Genomic DNA, 17,133 nt, shown 5'->3' on the forward strand with positions numbered 1-17,133 from the left:
AAATTAACTTTACATACTTAATTTGGGCCTCCTGAATTCAAATATGCCTACCAAATTTTTAACGAGACAATATTTATGGGAATAATCAATAATAAAATTTCAAGAATATCGCGAAAAACGCCTAAATGTAGGCAATTTCCATAGGATTTCGCTACTTTGTAGCAGAAAATCAAATTTTTCAACAAAACGAGCAAATTGGTAAGAGTTTTGATAGTAAAATCTGTTTTGGAGATATATTTTTAGAATCCTTACAAACTTTCAGGCTTACACCATGTCCAAATCCTTGTTTAGAACTAGAAGTTTATGGATGTCTATCAATTTCACACCAAACTTGATTCTGGAATTTTGCATTATTTTCATAGAAATAAACATTCTGTGACACAAAAAACTTCACTATACACAAATATACATTATTGAGGACAAACACCATTCATTTAATATAGGTTACAATGAATTTGGTGCATTATTAGTAAGAAATAAAATCGCGTGACACGGTGATCAATTTCACCCTACTGATCAATTACACCCGAATTTACTGTATAAAGAAAGGCTTTGTTTAATTTTATAATGGTAAAATCGATGTAATCACACAAAGACCACACACCTAAACCGTTGGATGTGAGTAGAGATGTTCATCAATTTGTTTGTAATTATTTTAGCTCCATGTGAGATTGTAGTCAAGTCAACATCTGAGTGATTCCAAGCAACAGCACCAAAATTTGGTAAATTTTTTAATTCATTTTTTTCTATTGAGCTGAAACTTTGCACAGTTTTCCAGTTCCATCTAAATCGTCATTTTCCGATATCAAATCTTCAAGTTGAGTCACGACTAACTTTTCTAAAGGGTGTATGTGAAAATGGTTCAAAAATATTCAAAAAGCTGCACAGCAAAAACGAGACGGGGTTGGTGGTCTGATGGCTACCGCTTCTGCTTCATATGCAGAAGGTCATGGGATCAATCCCAGGCCCGTCCCTTTCCTCGTACTTTGTAGTTGTGTATCTCGCACTTGCTTCTATCTTCCATTCTAAATATATCACACTCAAACTATTCGTTCATAGCAAACGCTAGAACCAGAGACGGACAAGAAACCGTTTCCCTAACGCTTCCTACTTCCACGCGCACGCCATTCTTACGCCTGATACATAGGCAGTCTGCTAACCACAAAAGCAAACCTCTCTGCCATGCCTTTCCCCCAATCCATATACTCCCGCATGAACTGACGTGGATGCAGTGGAATATACGGTCTACGTGGGAGTCAGTTCAAATGCATCATCAATTCCTCCCCCTTCCCCTCATTGGTCTGCATTCTGACGTGGCAGGTGCCATTGTTGCCTAAAAATAGAAGATCACCAGCACTTATACACTGAGGATGCCTGTTAGTCCCAAGCAGTCATTCGGTTGGTTCCTTGTGTAAGTGCAGCTGATCTGGCGATACTGGAGTGCATCCACGGGCGGCCAATCAAGCTCAAGCTCAAGCTCAAAAGCTGCACAGCAAAAACGGTTCGTTCGATTGTTAGACAACTAAAGAAACAAAGTTAGACAACTAAATGAAAATTCCAAAAAAAAAAAAACACACAGTAAAAAAAAATTTTTTTTGCATTAAAAAACATAATTTTTGACACAAAAACTCAAATATCTCAACTCTATCGGAATACCAACGTAATTTTTTGAGGGAAAACGGTCCATTATATTAGCTATGTACCATAAAAATTTGGTGATGGTAAACCAATATTCAAAAAAGTTATGACATTTCAAACATGTCACAATTTTCACATTTAGTAGAAAAAAAAATTTTTTTTTCGGTGTAAATTATTACGGGAACCGCAGTTTGTTGCTGATTTTATTGTTAAGGGCCTTGCGTGAATTAAACAAGTCGTTTTCATGTATTCATTAGTATTATGTATATTATATGTATAAATATCATGTATATATATAAATATTATATGTATATGTATATATGTATAAATTAAAATGAATTAACAGATTACACGAAAATATTTTTTTTTTACCAGGATATTTTTTTAGAGTATGATCGATGAGTTTCTAAATGTTATATATAAACTTTAAAAGTTTTGGATTTGGGTATGCGTTATGAGATCATGAAAACATTTTATTAATACTTATTTATTTATTTATTTATTTATTTATTTATTTATTTATTGTTATTCAATTTTTTTACAATATCGAACACTTTTGCATCATTATCAGTACAGTTCGAGTATAGTTTTGCTTTAATTTTATTTTCTGACAATGGAATGAAACAGTGAAATTTTTGGGTTCCTTGGATCGTTTTCGCGTTATTATATTGCTCGCTGAGCTCTGATGCCGTTAATTCGTACTCTTCAGTAGTAGTAAAACAAAATGAAAATTTTGTTAAATCTTCTTCTTTTCTGCGATTCGCCCAATCAAATAGTTCTTTTGCAGTTTTAATTGGATGCTCACGTTCTTTGGCTAAACTTGCTCTTGTGGCCATGCGCTTTATGGTTCCTCCAATAGCATCACAAGGACCTTTGCCATGTGACGCAGCAAAGAAATGCCATTCTGCATCAATTCCGTACTTTGATTTAAATTGACATAGGCTCGAAAAATTCTTACGGTTTTTGTACTGCGATGCTGCTCCATCAGACATGAAATATATCTTTCTGATTTCTTTATCCTTATCAACGCGTAAAAAGTTAATCATTTTGGCAATGAACAAATTTACAGATACTGAGTCGTGTCTTAAATCTTCGGAAATTACAATAAAACTAAAATGTTCAATTTGCGTACTTCCATTGAAATAAATAACGAATGGATGAATTGTAGCTTGTTGTACGTTCCAGTGATGGGACTGCACTTCATCTTGCAATACAAAGCTATAGTTTTCAAAAAAAATCACAAATGACTAAAAATTCACCATCTTGTAATGTATTTTTCGTATTTTTTAAAAAGCGGGATTGCTCTGTTTTAATAAAGTCGTGAGGAATTAAACTTTCTAATTTCAAGCAAAAAAATGACACAAACTCATCTACAGGTTTTACAATAGTTTCTAGGTCACACCTATCCGTGGTCACCCATTGCTCAAATGATAACTGATCAATATAATTTTCTTCAAACTCAGTGAATAAAGTATTTTCCAATGATGAAGAATCTGGACAATCCGAACAAGATCGTAGATAGCAATTTGATGTTGTATTTTCACACAAAAGACTACCAGTTAACATTTTAATATCCTTTGATAAATTGATTCTTTTCAAACTATGTAAGATTAGGTTAATATTTTCGTGTGTTGTGCACACACAAACATTATGTGTTCCTGAATTGGATAGAAGCTTACATTGCCTTGGACAAAGGCTTGCAAATGAGGAAAAACCTACCTTAATATTTTCGTTAATTTCCTTGAAGCGTGTATACGCTTCTTTCAAAGTAGTCATCATTAATCGTTTTTGGATTGCTTGACGCTTTCCATCTTTTTTTTTACAGATACATAATCTTTTTGGCCAGGCATAGCTCTACTTACTTCATCGTCTTCAAAATATTGAATTATTTTTTCTTTTGTCTCATCTGTTAATGAAGTACTCGACCTAGCATTTTTGGTTGCAAGACAGTTATTTTTGAATTGTTTTGCCTCTTTTGCTGTATTTCTATTGGTTTTGAACTCATCAATGGCGTCTTGAATAGACCACGAGCTTGGCAGCATCGACAAAATCAATAATTTTTCTTTCCTTGTCGTGGCTAGATTCGAGAACCTTTCCTTCATATTCATAATTACCTCATCGTAGTCTGTATTTTCCACATCCTCAGGTCCTAATTTGAAGAGGTTTCTTCGTACAGCTTCGTTGATTTCACGGTATTTTTTCTCGGGATAATTGACGTAAACCATCTTCGTCCATTTAATCGGAGTCACTTTTATTCCAGCTATCCCTTCGTTGAAGCGTTCGATGTTGACCTTCTGGATGCACTCATCTTCTGATTGATTTGTTGAAACAGATGTCGCTGATGGTACCGTGGCAAGACTATCTGCACTTGGTACTTCTGGTAACTCCTCAGTTGTTGTCGGTGCATCTAGTAATTCCTGCTTTCGGTGCTTTCAGTGAGATTTCGTAGCTCTTTCGAACACTTTTTTTCTGCAAACGGCCTGCAACAGTTGAGAAAGCGACTACTCATGTTGCTCGTTAGATTTTAATAAACAAAATCACTTTTAAGTTTTTACTGACTAGTTTGGTGTCGTTTGCTTGACTGAAGAAAAATTTTACAATTAAATCTTTTATAACCATAGTGGTAGTATATTTTTAGCTTTTTCGTGAGTATGTTCATGGTATGTACCTATCAGGTAAACTAGTCGTATACCTGTATAGAAAACTTTTTTTGTAGCTTTTGTCTTCAATATTAGATTTCTTATAGGTTTCTTTTATCAAAAGGTTTCAACACTATTGAGAGAATTTTTCTTCAGTTACGTACAATAAAAAATATGACATTATCAAGACTTTAGATCACAACACTGGATCGCGTCTAACTTTCTAATAGATGCTATAATAGTTATGAATAATTAAATGAAATATCATGAAAACAACTTGTTAACCTCATGTGGTACCCTTAACAAAAAATTCAGCAACAAACTGCGGTCCTAAAAAAAAAACAATGAAAAAAAAAAAATTTCACTAAGTGTCAAATTTGTGAAATATTTGAAATGTCATAAATTTTTTGTTTATTGGCTTACCATCACCAAATTTTTATGGTAGATAGCTAATATAATGGACCGTTTTCCCTCAAAAAATTACGTTGGTATTCCGATAGGGTTTTGAGACATTTGTGACAAAAATGATGTTTTTTAATGCAAAATTTTTTTTTTTACTGTGTGTATTTTTTATGGAATCTTTATTTAGTTGTCTTATTTTGTTTCTTTAGTTGTCTAACAATCGAACGAACCGTTTTTGCTGTGCAGCTTTTTGAATATTTTTGAACCATTTTCACATACACCCTTTTGAAAAGTTAGTCGTGACTCAACTTGAAGATTTGATATCGGAAAATGACGATTTAGATGGAACTGAAAAACTGTGCAAAGTTTCAGATATTTTTGAAATGGTCGATCAGAATCGACTTGCATGCCTCCGTGGAATCCCTCATCTGAAAAATTCCTTAAAAATGAGCTCAAAAATTTTGCTCTTTTAGCGTTTTGTTTTATAAAAGCTGTCTTAATAAGATTCGATAATTCCAATATGGATATATACTCGCGTGCAAAAGTTTGGGGTCATCCACTAAAAACATACAAAAGTGTTTTGATGATATGTCTATTTAATTGAAACTTTATGTGGCTTATTCTAAGCAGTTAGTTAATTATATTTCGTAAGTATTTAGATCGACGTAATATTGGATTCTATATTCTTTGAGGAACATTTCAAAAAATAAAGAAGAAAAATCTGAAAACATTTTGAAATCAATACAGTATAGTCCATAGATCCAAAAATTTGGCGAGCATTACTTTTTTATTTTTTTTTGTAGTTAAATGTGATGTCAGATTACATTGCGGAACACATTTTCAACACAAGCATCAACATACCGCTTTTTACATAATTATGGGTTAACTTGATTCAATCTAAATTTTATCGTGCAATTTGAACTAAATGATATCTGAAATAAAAGTTTGAGTCCTATTTTGCATGCTTGGTGGATTAGATCATAAAAAAAGTTTGATAAATCGTACTTAAAATTTCATGTAAACATCAATGTCAATCAATGTCATCAATCAACCAGTGTTTTACACAACTTTGGCAACCTGTAACTAAAGTTGTGAAGTGTTGAAACATTTCTGAATACGGCATCAGATTCAACAACTTCAAATCTATTAAAGACATATAAATGGATCCGTGAGACACGCAAAAATATTATTTGTGCACTCGTCTTAATAGATTAAAGAAGCATTCAAATATCGTAAATCATGTTCCTATGATGGCAGTGTTAAACCGCACCTACGTGTCACAAGAACTTTTCAAAATTGATTGATATTACATAGGCTCTAGCACCTTAAGGCATTACGGAGCCAATGTGACCATGTAACTAAATTGTTTTTGTAGCATAGTATGCTGGTTAATTTTTGTGAACCTATGTACTCACGTTTCAATATATTTGGTTACAAGGTTAATAGCAAAGTTTACCTCAAATATTTTCCACACTTTAATTTTTCTATTGTGTTCAACTATCTGTCATATATTTTCAAGTTTCTCCTTTGCAGTTTGATTTTTTTCTATCGAGTCCTATTAATTCCGATTCATGGATTTCAACATCGTTGCAAAACCACTTGCAGATTTTAATTTCAAATGTTTGTCTTAAAAATCATTACTTATCTTATAGCTACAAACCACCCGAAGAAGATTTTTTTTATCTTTAGCATGAGCCAAAATACTAAGTAGAGAGTTAAATAACACAGCTTAGAAAAAAGGAGAAAACTCCAATAAGGTAGAAGCTCCGGTTTTGGCCATACGCCAGTTGTAAACACAGGGGATTATACGCCGTTTTACATAGCCAATCAACATGAAACCTTTTGAAGATCACATTCACATGATATAGCTACATTCATTTACTCGTCCAAATTGATTCAAAACATAAGAAAAACAATTAATTTTCCTTGTAATTTTAACTCCCATACACCTAATTTGGCCAGGGCCTCCTAATTTGACCACTCTCATGAGAAATCAATGCGATTGGCCAATTTAGGAACCGAAGATAAATCTCTGGCCGAAACTGGTTCCGTTGGCCTATATTGACCAACGGAATTTTCAAAGCGAAAAAATGGTTTTATCTCAGTTTTGATATTTTATACACATAAAATGGATTGAAAGCTTGCATCTGACATATTTGTAGCATAAATACGGCTTCCCATTTAATTTTTATTGACATTTTCTCTTAGGCTGGCCAAAACCGGTGCTTTTACCCTAGTACATTTTTTTGGTTTTCGTTATTGGTTATAATGGCTGGTAATAATTAGTTTGATAAGCACAATGTTCGACCTGGTTGAGATGAAAGCTAAGAAATAATAGTTTGTATAGGATTCATACCAATTAATGGTTGACTAGCATAAGGCGGCATCCACAAATTACGTAACGCTCTAGGGGGAGGGGGGAGTTGGCTCAAGCACAGATAATTTGTGGCTCAAGCGTTACGGCTCATACAAAAAATTGAAATTTTTTCATACAAAAAGCGTTACGGAGGAGAGGGGGGGTTCAAAAATTTCAAATTTTAGCGTTACGTAATAAATGGACGCTGCCTAATATCCAACTATATTACAGAACAATTTACGATATTTCGGAAATCAAAGCTGAAAGTTGCACAGAATCCACAAACAATTTTATTGTTGTTGAATCCCGAAAATTCCCATTTCTAGCTATGATATATGTTGAACTTGAAATTTTGCATTTGCTTATAATAGGAATATGATTTTTAAGTAAGACATGAAAAATCAAGCTCTGAAAGTGCTACGATTTTGAATTCAATAAAACAAAATAATATTTGATAATTTTTGCTTTATAGAAGCATGCTTCTATTATAGCTACATTCTTTTAATTCAATTTGTGTTCGCACACGCCTCACATTAAAATAACATTAATATAGATTGTACTGTCCAACAGAGTTAGACTTGATAAAAATATCGATCTCGGAATGAAAGATTCAGCAAAAGAAGATGGACGGCAGCACACAATCAAAAGCTAAAGTTTCTAAAGCATTCTTTGAAGTAAAGTGAAATTTCATATTATTATTGTGTTTTTTTTTACTAGATTTTCAGCCCTTTGCTGGTTCGTCTTGTATCGGAAATAGAAAATGTTAAATCGGAGCTTGAGCACCTGGGTACTCAGATTATTGCGGTATAAAAATTATTTCATGAATATAATAATATAAAACTGGCTCCGTAATGCTCTGAAGCTTTTGAGCCTTTGTAATTTCAGTCAGTTAAACAAAAAACGCTTATGTGCGGTAAATCACTGATTAGGGAGCATTTACGTCTTACCCTCAGTTGACTTTCAGACATTCCGGGTTGTACTGGGGTCACTAGGGTGCCAAATTTATAAATGCGATTCCGCCAGGGCTCTTTTGAGGACAAGTCCTTTTTTTATCCAAAACATAGCGTGCGAAGTCTCAATCTTCATGAATTCAGGAGAACATGTCAGTAAAAGAAGAAAAAATGGGGATAATTTCATACCAACTTGTACTACTTCAGTCATAGTACTGGTTTTGAACATTGCATCAATCATTTGATTCAATTGTTCAGTTAGAAAATTAAAATCAGAGGGAGATATATTACTTGAAGTAGGTACATTACCTGATGATTTTCCGTTAGAATTTTTGGTAGACAAAACAGAAGTTTCCTGTGGCGGCATGTTTTTTTTTTCATTTGATTTGAAACATTTAGAACGGTTACTCGTAGTATGAAAAGGAGAGGAATTTATATTACCTGCTACGATATCGGCACAGGGTATTCCTTAGGTAGATCAATTCGAAATTAAAATATTCGAACGGCTACCCGACGGACCACAATTAGTTTGTGAATGAGCATGATTATAATCCACCTGACGGGTACGATTCTTAATCAAGCGATCGTTAACTGAAAAATGAGCATTGTTTGATTCTCTACCAGGGGAACTCCAGAAACGAAAAACATCACCGTTTATCAGCGTGGCACGAGCCTCGACGATTCACTTACGCGAAGGGCAATCCCAAAAGTTAGACTTATGGTTGCCCCCGCAATTTTCGCATACAAACATTTTAGTTTTTTCCTTCACAGGACAGACGTCCTTAGCGTGAGAAGAACCTCCACAAATCATGCATATTGCATCCATGCGGCAATGTTTTGTTCCATGACCCCACTTTTGGCACCGACGGTACTGAGTGGGGTTCAAGACGACCAGTTTTGCCGTCATAAGTAAAACAATTGTACTTATTCTCTTCAAGATGTTTGAGAAGAAGTTCGTGTTCTTTAAGAATTTCCGGCAAAACGCTCCTCTCTTTGCAATTTGGAAGGAAACCTTGAGTTCCTTAATGGAGTTCAAGATCTCCTGCCTAAATCCTCCAAATTCGGAACAACTGACCACAATTGGCTGCAATCTTTGTTTCCTTACTTGAACCTAAGAACTTGAGCTAGAGGCACGGAAAATACGAGCTATGTCATATTCTTTGAACCCAAGCCTATGCAAAAAAAAAATCCCCCAAAAATAAACTGCCCATAACTGCATAACAGTCACATTCGACATTTTTAACAAATTGGAGTTAATACCATGGAGAGTCATCAAATGATAAATACTTTCGATCGACTTACTAAAATCTGTGAGATTGTTCTAAAAAATTCGAAAAAAAATACCAAGTTGTTTTGTCACATTGGTAAATATAATCGCATAACAGTCACATTGAGATTTTAAATGAGCCTCATAATGAGATAGCAATGAAATTGCTATCAGAATTATTTTCTGACTATTCACTTAGTATGCGATATGAGTTGTACAAAATTTCAGCCTCAAATAAGCACTTTTGAATTCTTTTTTTGAAATTTTGGTTTGCTCCCATACTGCATTAAAATGCAAACTTGGTATCCCATTTACTCAATGCCTACTTTTGTCGAATGTTACAAATATGCAGTTATGGGCAGTAAACCAAGATGTCCAACGAAATGATAAGGTTCCCGAAGAGTTAGCATAAGCATGAGACTCTCATTTCTGGAACACGTCAAAACCCTTTTTTTCAATGTATCAATTAAACAAAACACGCTATATTCTGTCCGTGTTGCGGAGCAGTTCCAGGATTTGTCCGTTTGAACTTGCCGCCCAATTAATCCTGCACCTCTCGGCCACGCTTAAGAGTTTTTATCGGGCTCGCATCGGACACACGAAATGCGTGCGAACCTGTTTTCGTTCCTTGTGTTGTAAAGCAAGTTCATTTTGTCTCGCGAGTACGAAACTTACAGTTGTGCAGGTTCTGTAGGCCAGGGTGTCTGACCGAGCAATAACTTAATCCAATGTGGCCAATGGCAAGATGTCGAACCGTGATGATGAGATCTTGGATGGAGGGACGCAAAGGCACCGCAAGGAGGAAAGCATTAATCAAGATACATAATTACCGTGATTCGGCTGTCACGAAAAATTTATACGTCAAAGAGACCATCTAAAGTGCAATGGAGGGAAGGCAAACGGAGAAAAGTGCAACAAGTGCATCGAGACAATCTTCACACACTGACCAATGCAAGACCGTAGAATGCAGACAAGCCGTGAGCTGTGAAGTTTAGTTTTTTACGAGCGCCCACACGCCGCACAATGGGGCAGATCGCTGTTTTCGACGGCCAAAACCTCTAGTACTCTAGTTATGCACCCTAGAGGTTTGGTGTCTTCGACAAAGTGTTTTGGAATAACTTGTACTATATTTTGACACATTCAGATTTGATCTAGATAAGTGAAAACTGATCTAGATCAGTTTTATCTTTTGATAGGAGCGTCCTAGCTAAAAACTTTCTTCTGCAAAGTTGTTCATTGAGGCATTTTTGACATTTCTTCTGAAGACACTTACACTCTATTACTGACGTGGATTACGATATATGACAATTAAGTAAAAACAGTCAAAAAATCGATTTTGACCATTTTTTCATACAAAAAATGTAAAAAAAAAAAAATTGTCATCAAGTATCAGGAGCTCAACTATAACAAAGTAAATTTACATCATTTACTAGCAAAATTTTCAGATTTAATTATGTTTTTGATGAAAACAGTCTAAAAATAGTGTTTTACAAAATCCAGGATAACTCATGAAGCGGCAAATGACGGCAGCTAATTTTTTGTATACGACTAGTCAAGAACATAAATGTCATTGTCCTGAAGAAAGAAAAGTGGGGCCACGTGGGGCTTTTTTGTTGTGGTGGTTCGAAAACTTGATGGAAATATGTTAAAAAATGCTTATATTTGAGAAACTTTTCATGAATTTATATTTTTCAAATGTTTTTCTAAAACATATTGCATGTTGACGAAGTGATTTGAAAAAGTCATCACCAAACTGGTATCGTATAATATGGCTTTTATTAAACACAATACTATTACTCTAATAAAAATCAAAGGATAGATAGATAGGTAGATACACATATAGGACAAATTATCTTGAATTCCGTTTAAAAGTTTATTGGAATTCCAGTTTAGAGATGACTTCTTCAAAACACTTCGTCAACATGCAATATGTTTCAGAAATACATTTAAAAATATAAATTCATGAAAAGTTTCACAAATATAAACATTTCTTAACATATTTTCATCAAATTTTCAAACCACAACAACAAAAAAGCCCCACGTGGCCCCACTTTTCTTTCTTCAGGACAATGAAACTTATGTTCTTGACTACAAAAAATTAGCTGCCGCCATCTGCCGCTTCATGAATTATCCTGGATTTTGTAACACACTATTTTTAGACTGTTTTTACCAAAAATATAATTAAATTTGAAAATTTTGCTAGTGAATGATGTAAATTTACTTTTTTATAATTAAGCTTCTAATACTTGATGATAAAAAATGTTTTATTAATTTTTTTAATGAAAAAATGGTCAAAATCGATTTTTTGACTGTTTTTACTAAATTGTCATATATCGTAATCCACCTCAGTGATAGAGTGTAAGTGTCTTCCGAAGAAATGTCAAAAATGCCTCAATGAACAACTTTGCAGAAGAAAGTTTTTTGCTAGGACGCTCCTATCAAAAGATAAAACTGATCTAGATGAGTTTCCACTTATCTAGATCAAATCTGAATGTGTCAAAATATAGTAGAAGTTAGTCCAAAACACTTTGTCGAAGATACCAAACCTCTAGAGTGCATATCCAGAGTACTAGAGGTTTTGGCCGTCGAAAACAGCGATCTGCCCCAGTGTGCGCCGACACTTTCCTTTATTGAGGCTGTTCCCCAGATGTATGGAGTGTTGCAAAGTAAGACGATACACCTGAACGACACACAGAGAGGGCATTGACAAAAAAAAATTGCATTTTCTGTGTCACTCATGCCAAAGTGCAATGAAATTTTACGCTAAGCTAGAAGGCACGCCGTGTCCTTGCATTGCGTCGGATTGACACCGTAGGTGACGGGGGCACAGTGCAACGATTTAAAAGGATTTATCATCCATTTCTGAATGGCTCAATTTAATCCTTTTGAGGTAGGCCTTAATGGAAGGTTTCATTGAAGACGCTGATAAAGGGCAATAACGGAGCCTTCAAAATTTATAGTCGATGCTGATTGATTGATTCTCATTGGAATGTAATGTTGAGTATAATTAAATATAGATAACTAAAGGACTGTGACAAACTAAATTTGGAAAATTCCCGTAACTTTTTCAATTCCTCCATTTATATGCTTTAAATTTTACATGGTTTCAACCACGAACAAAAGAAAGGGTGAATCTCTGAATTCACAACTTCCTTCCAAAAAATTGGGATTTTGAACTGTCACTAAACGTGGAAATGTCACCAAATGAGGGAACAAAGAGTGCAACCAATTGTTATCAGTTGTCCCAAATTTGGAGGATTTAGGCAGGAGATCTTGAAGTCCATTAGGGGAATCAAGTTTCCTTCCAAATCGCAAGGAATCAAGGATGGAATAAATGATTTACTTGGATTTTCCTTGGAGGTTTACTTGGAGGTTCTTCTCATGCTTAGGGCGTCTGTCTTGTGAAAGAAGTTACGAGAAAATTTGTTTGCGCAAATTGCGGGGCAATCATTAGTCTAACTTTTGGGATTACACTTCGTGCAAAAGAATCGTTGGGGCTCGTACTGGGCACATGAACGGCAATGTTTTCCGTAACCGGATTTCTCCAGGTAGAATCTCCAACAATTCTCATTTTTCAGTTATGATCACTTGTTTAATAATTACACTCATCAGGTAAATTATAATCATGTTTATTAACAAACTAATTTTCTTCCCTCGGGTAGCCGTTCGAATAATTTAATTTCGAAAGGATTTACCTTAAGAAACTGCTATGCCGATATTGTGGCACGGGCGGTTTCAGTTCCTCCCCTTTAAATTGCTTTCCTAAGGATATCCGTTCTTATTGTTTCAAATCTTATGAAAAAATCCCTGTCGCCGTAGGAAACTCCTATTCCGTTTCTTAATTAACGGATAACCATAAAAATCTTTAGAAAATGTACCTACTTCTAGTATAATGTCTCCCTCCATGTATCCAAATATTTGTTTAAAATATTTTAAATTGGAACATTCGTTCTTTAAATAGTGAAGAGAAAGAGCTGTTCAATTTTCTAACAGCTAATAACATACATTTAGCAGTTATTACTGTAAATTACATGAAATCTGAATCCGAACTCTGAAGAGATCCAAACTTTTTTGTTTATCGCAATGATCGACTGTTCGGAGCATGTGGAGGGGTTGCTAACTTCATTCATGGGCGTATGAGACATACACAATTTTCGACATGTGAAACTAAAATTTTCAAAACTTCGCGTGTTTCTGTTGAAACATAGCTTGCTAAATATACTTTCATAGCTTGCTTTTTCTAACTACTTGTTAACTTGCTTCAAACTGACTTGCAATAGAGCAATTCTCGCTGAAACCAGGCCGCCATTGGCATCGATCGTTAGAATTCCAATTTTATGTCACTGATAGCTTGTAAATATGTGCTAAAACTTTCGGTTTTATCAAATTGATGGACCCCTCGTACGCCAGCTAGAAAGAATGAGTAAGTTAGGCTACTGGTTAAACTAGGTGAGCAATGGTATTTACCCTATGAAATGAACGGTTTTCTAAATCATGTTCTACGATTTTGACGTATATGGCGAGTGCAATCAATGAAAATATATATTTTTTTGTCCGACTGGATCATCAACTGGACGTCATCGTACTTAACTAATCGTAAGAGTTACGTAAAAATTAGCGACGCATATTCCGATACCTTCTCCGTTCTCTCCGGAGTCCCACAAGGCAGCCACCTTGGCCCGTTAATTTTCATAATTTTCGTCAACGACATTTGTAGTCTTCTTCGCTGTGATTGTTTGATGTTCGCGGATGACTTAAAAATCTACCGTACCGTATTGTCACCGTTGGACTGCTGTGCTCTTCAGGAAGATCTGAACATGGTTTTGGACTGGTGCGGAAGGAATGGAATGCAAGTGAACATCTCGAAATGCAAGGTGATATCCTACAGTCGTCAGCGCTCTCCATTCGTCTTCCCGTACAGACTCGACAGTGAACAATTGGAACGTGTTGACAAAATTTGGGATCTTGGTGTCGTTATTGACTCTAAAGTTAAGTTTAACGAGCATATCTCTATCGTCACAGCCAAATCGTATGCACTATTGGGTTTCATCCGGCGCAACACAGTTGCCTTCAACGACGTGTATGCTTTAAAAACTCTTTTTTGCTCCTTAGTGCGTAGCACTTTGGAATATGCTGTCCAAGTCTGGGCACCGTATCATAACGAACAGTGCCATCGCATAGAGAGCGTCCAGAAATCGTTTCTTAGATACGCGTTACGTCGTCTACCGTGGTCCAATCCCATTGAATTACCGGCCTATGAAGACCGTTGTCAACTAATTGACATGGAAACGCTAGATTAAGTCACAATCTGTGCAACCATAGGTGTTGAAGATATTGAACCAAATAAATAAAAAAACAAAGAAACATGTTTTCAATCGCTGGTGGTTTCTTAGAGTCGAGCAAGAATAAGAGCATTAATTAAGATGAAACAATCTGACGGCCATCTTGGATGTTGACGCCATCTTGATGTTATGTAGTAGTATAACCCTTTAGTATTAGCGTATACTAGCGATACTAGCGAATTCTAACGATAGTTGCTGATGGCGGCCTGGTTTCAGCGAGAATTGCTCAATAATTCAAATTTTATTGTTATTGTTGACTTTAATGGGGTGTCCATAAGATGTTACAGCTCATACAAAATTTGAAAAATATTCATACAAAATGCGTTACGAGGGGGTGGGTGGGTGTCGAAAATGGCCATTTTCGGCGTTGTGAAATTTGTGAATAAATCCTTAAATGATTTTGAAGAGTAGAGTAAGCAAAAAATGATTCGACACCGCCGTCAGTCACATTCGTTCTCGATTATGGTTTCAATGAAAAGCACCAAACGAAGCACATTATGCTTTACTCCAAGAGTTTTAAGGAGTAGAACTGGAGCTATCTTTTGTCTCTCACACAGTTGCGGCTATACTCGCACCCTTTTTTGTGTCACTCAAAAAAAAAACAGGAGACGCACGCAAAAGTCGGGTGCAGCACATGCATATTTTGCACCGCTCCGAGTTTTATGCCATTCTCTGGTTTTATTTTATCGATTTAAAGCGCTCAAACCGTTGATTTTAGCGATATAGTTTGTTCGGAGAAGTTTCTTGGTATATTAAAGGGCAACTTTTGACGCAAAAAGTTTTGTGATCAATCCACCTACCAGTGACATAGAAAAATTATATTTTTTTAAACATTTAGATAGTCATATGGTGTCTTCGACCAAATTGTAGAATTGACAATTTGAAGCAACTTTTTCGAAGACACGGATTTTTAATCTCTTATACTTTTTGAGATATATGTCGTTGTATGTGGCCCCTAAAAATCATACTTTTTATCATAACTTTTTTCCAAGATTTTTAACATTTTTTGCGTTTTCTACTAATTTGTTTGTCATGAAAAATCCCATGTTTTTGCAGAACTTATCATCACGCTATCTTGAAGTAAAAAAGTTATTAATGAATTACTCTTTTCTCAAGGGGTAGTTTAGGCCCCTATAACTGCCTTCGGCGCAAAATGGCGTAGACAGCTCTTACAAATCACGAAAGTGCCATATCGTCCCTTTCAGCAGTTGATAAAAACTTTTGTCTATAAGCGTCTTTGCATGGGTGTTTACTATCAAACAAATAATTCGACCGATAATTCCTTTACTTTAAGAAATAGAAAGGTACAATGTTCAGTAAAAACACGCGTTTTAATGTGTTTAACAACAAGACATGAAAAATGTAAAAAGTTTAAGTAAAAAGTTATGAACAAAAAAGAATTTTAAACGAGTTTTTTCATACAAATTTGTGTACTTTATGGTAAAAAAATCGTAACTCATTTACAAGATTTTTAACAATTTTCATGTCTTCTATAAAATTGTTAAACATCTTAAAACTCGTGTTTTTGATGATTATCGCACCTCTCTATCTCTTAAAGTGAAAGAATTATCAGTCGAATTCGGCTTATTTGTTTGATAGTAAAAACCTAGGGGGTGCGAACTGGATATCAACAACCAGCCAGGCTGCTGTCGGGCCTAAATTTTCATCAAAATGATCCGAGTATGCCTAGGAGTGTGGGGTCATTACTTAGTCACGCTAAAAAAATTATTCATTTTATGTGACACAAAGACTATCAACTTTTAAAAGTGTTGAAGGAACGTTCTACTTGGTCTTATTGATGCGTATGTTTTTTTTTTCAGATATTTGTGAAATATATTTTAAACTAAAATTAGGTCAGAAACTATCCGATTCAGTTGATTTATTGGACTTATAGCCAGCATCAAACTGTAAAATCTTTGTGTGAAGTATTTTAAGTGTGCACCTTAAAAATGGTTTCCTGCTAGACAACCAAACAAACAATGGTTAGCACTGGTGGAAAAAATTGTGTACAAATCGAAAGACCAAAATATTCGAGACCGCACCCCTCAGGTAAAAACCCATGCAAAGACGTTTGTAGACAAAAGTTTTTATCAACTTCCGAAAGGGGCGATATGGTACTTTCATGATTTGTAAGAGTTGTTTGCGTCATTTTGCGCCGAAGCCAGTTATAGGGACCCAAACTATCCTTTAAAAAAAAAAGAGTAGTTCATCAATATCTTTGTTACCTAAAAAGATAGGGTGATGATATGTTCAGCAATAACACGGGTTTTTCCATGACAAACAATTTTTTAGAAAATGTAATAATAGGTAAAAATCTTGTTATGAAAGTTATGATAAAAATATGATTTTTAGGGGCCATTCACATACAACGGCATATATCTTCAAAAGTATAAGAGATAGAAAAATCGTGTCTTCGAAAAAGTTGTTTCAAATTGCCAATGCTAAAATTTGGTCGATGACACCATATGTCTATCTAAATGTTTTGAAAAAATAGTTTTTCTATCTCAGTGCTTGGTGGATTGATCACAAAACTTTTTGC

The 17,133-nt window shown here is 35.0% G+C and overlaps 1 protein-coding gene across 2 annotated transcripts in view; it reads right to left on the reverse strand.

The window, feature by feature from the left end:
* The window catches only part of LOC5570813 (zinc finger protein 629), a 172,175-nt gene that overhangs the window by 56,322 nt on the left and 98,720 nt on the right, over window positions 1-17,133 (reverse strand). The gene's annotated exons all lie outside the window — the stretch shown is intronic.

Source organism: Aedes aegypti, chromosome 3 (genome assembly GCF_002204515.2).
Source record: "Aedes aegypti strain LVP_AGWG chromosome 3, AaegL5.0 Primary Assembly, whole genome shotgun sequence".
NCBI classification, from domain to species: domain Eukaryota; kingdom Metazoa; phylum Arthropoda; class Insecta; order Diptera; family Culicidae; genus Aedes; species Aedes aegypti.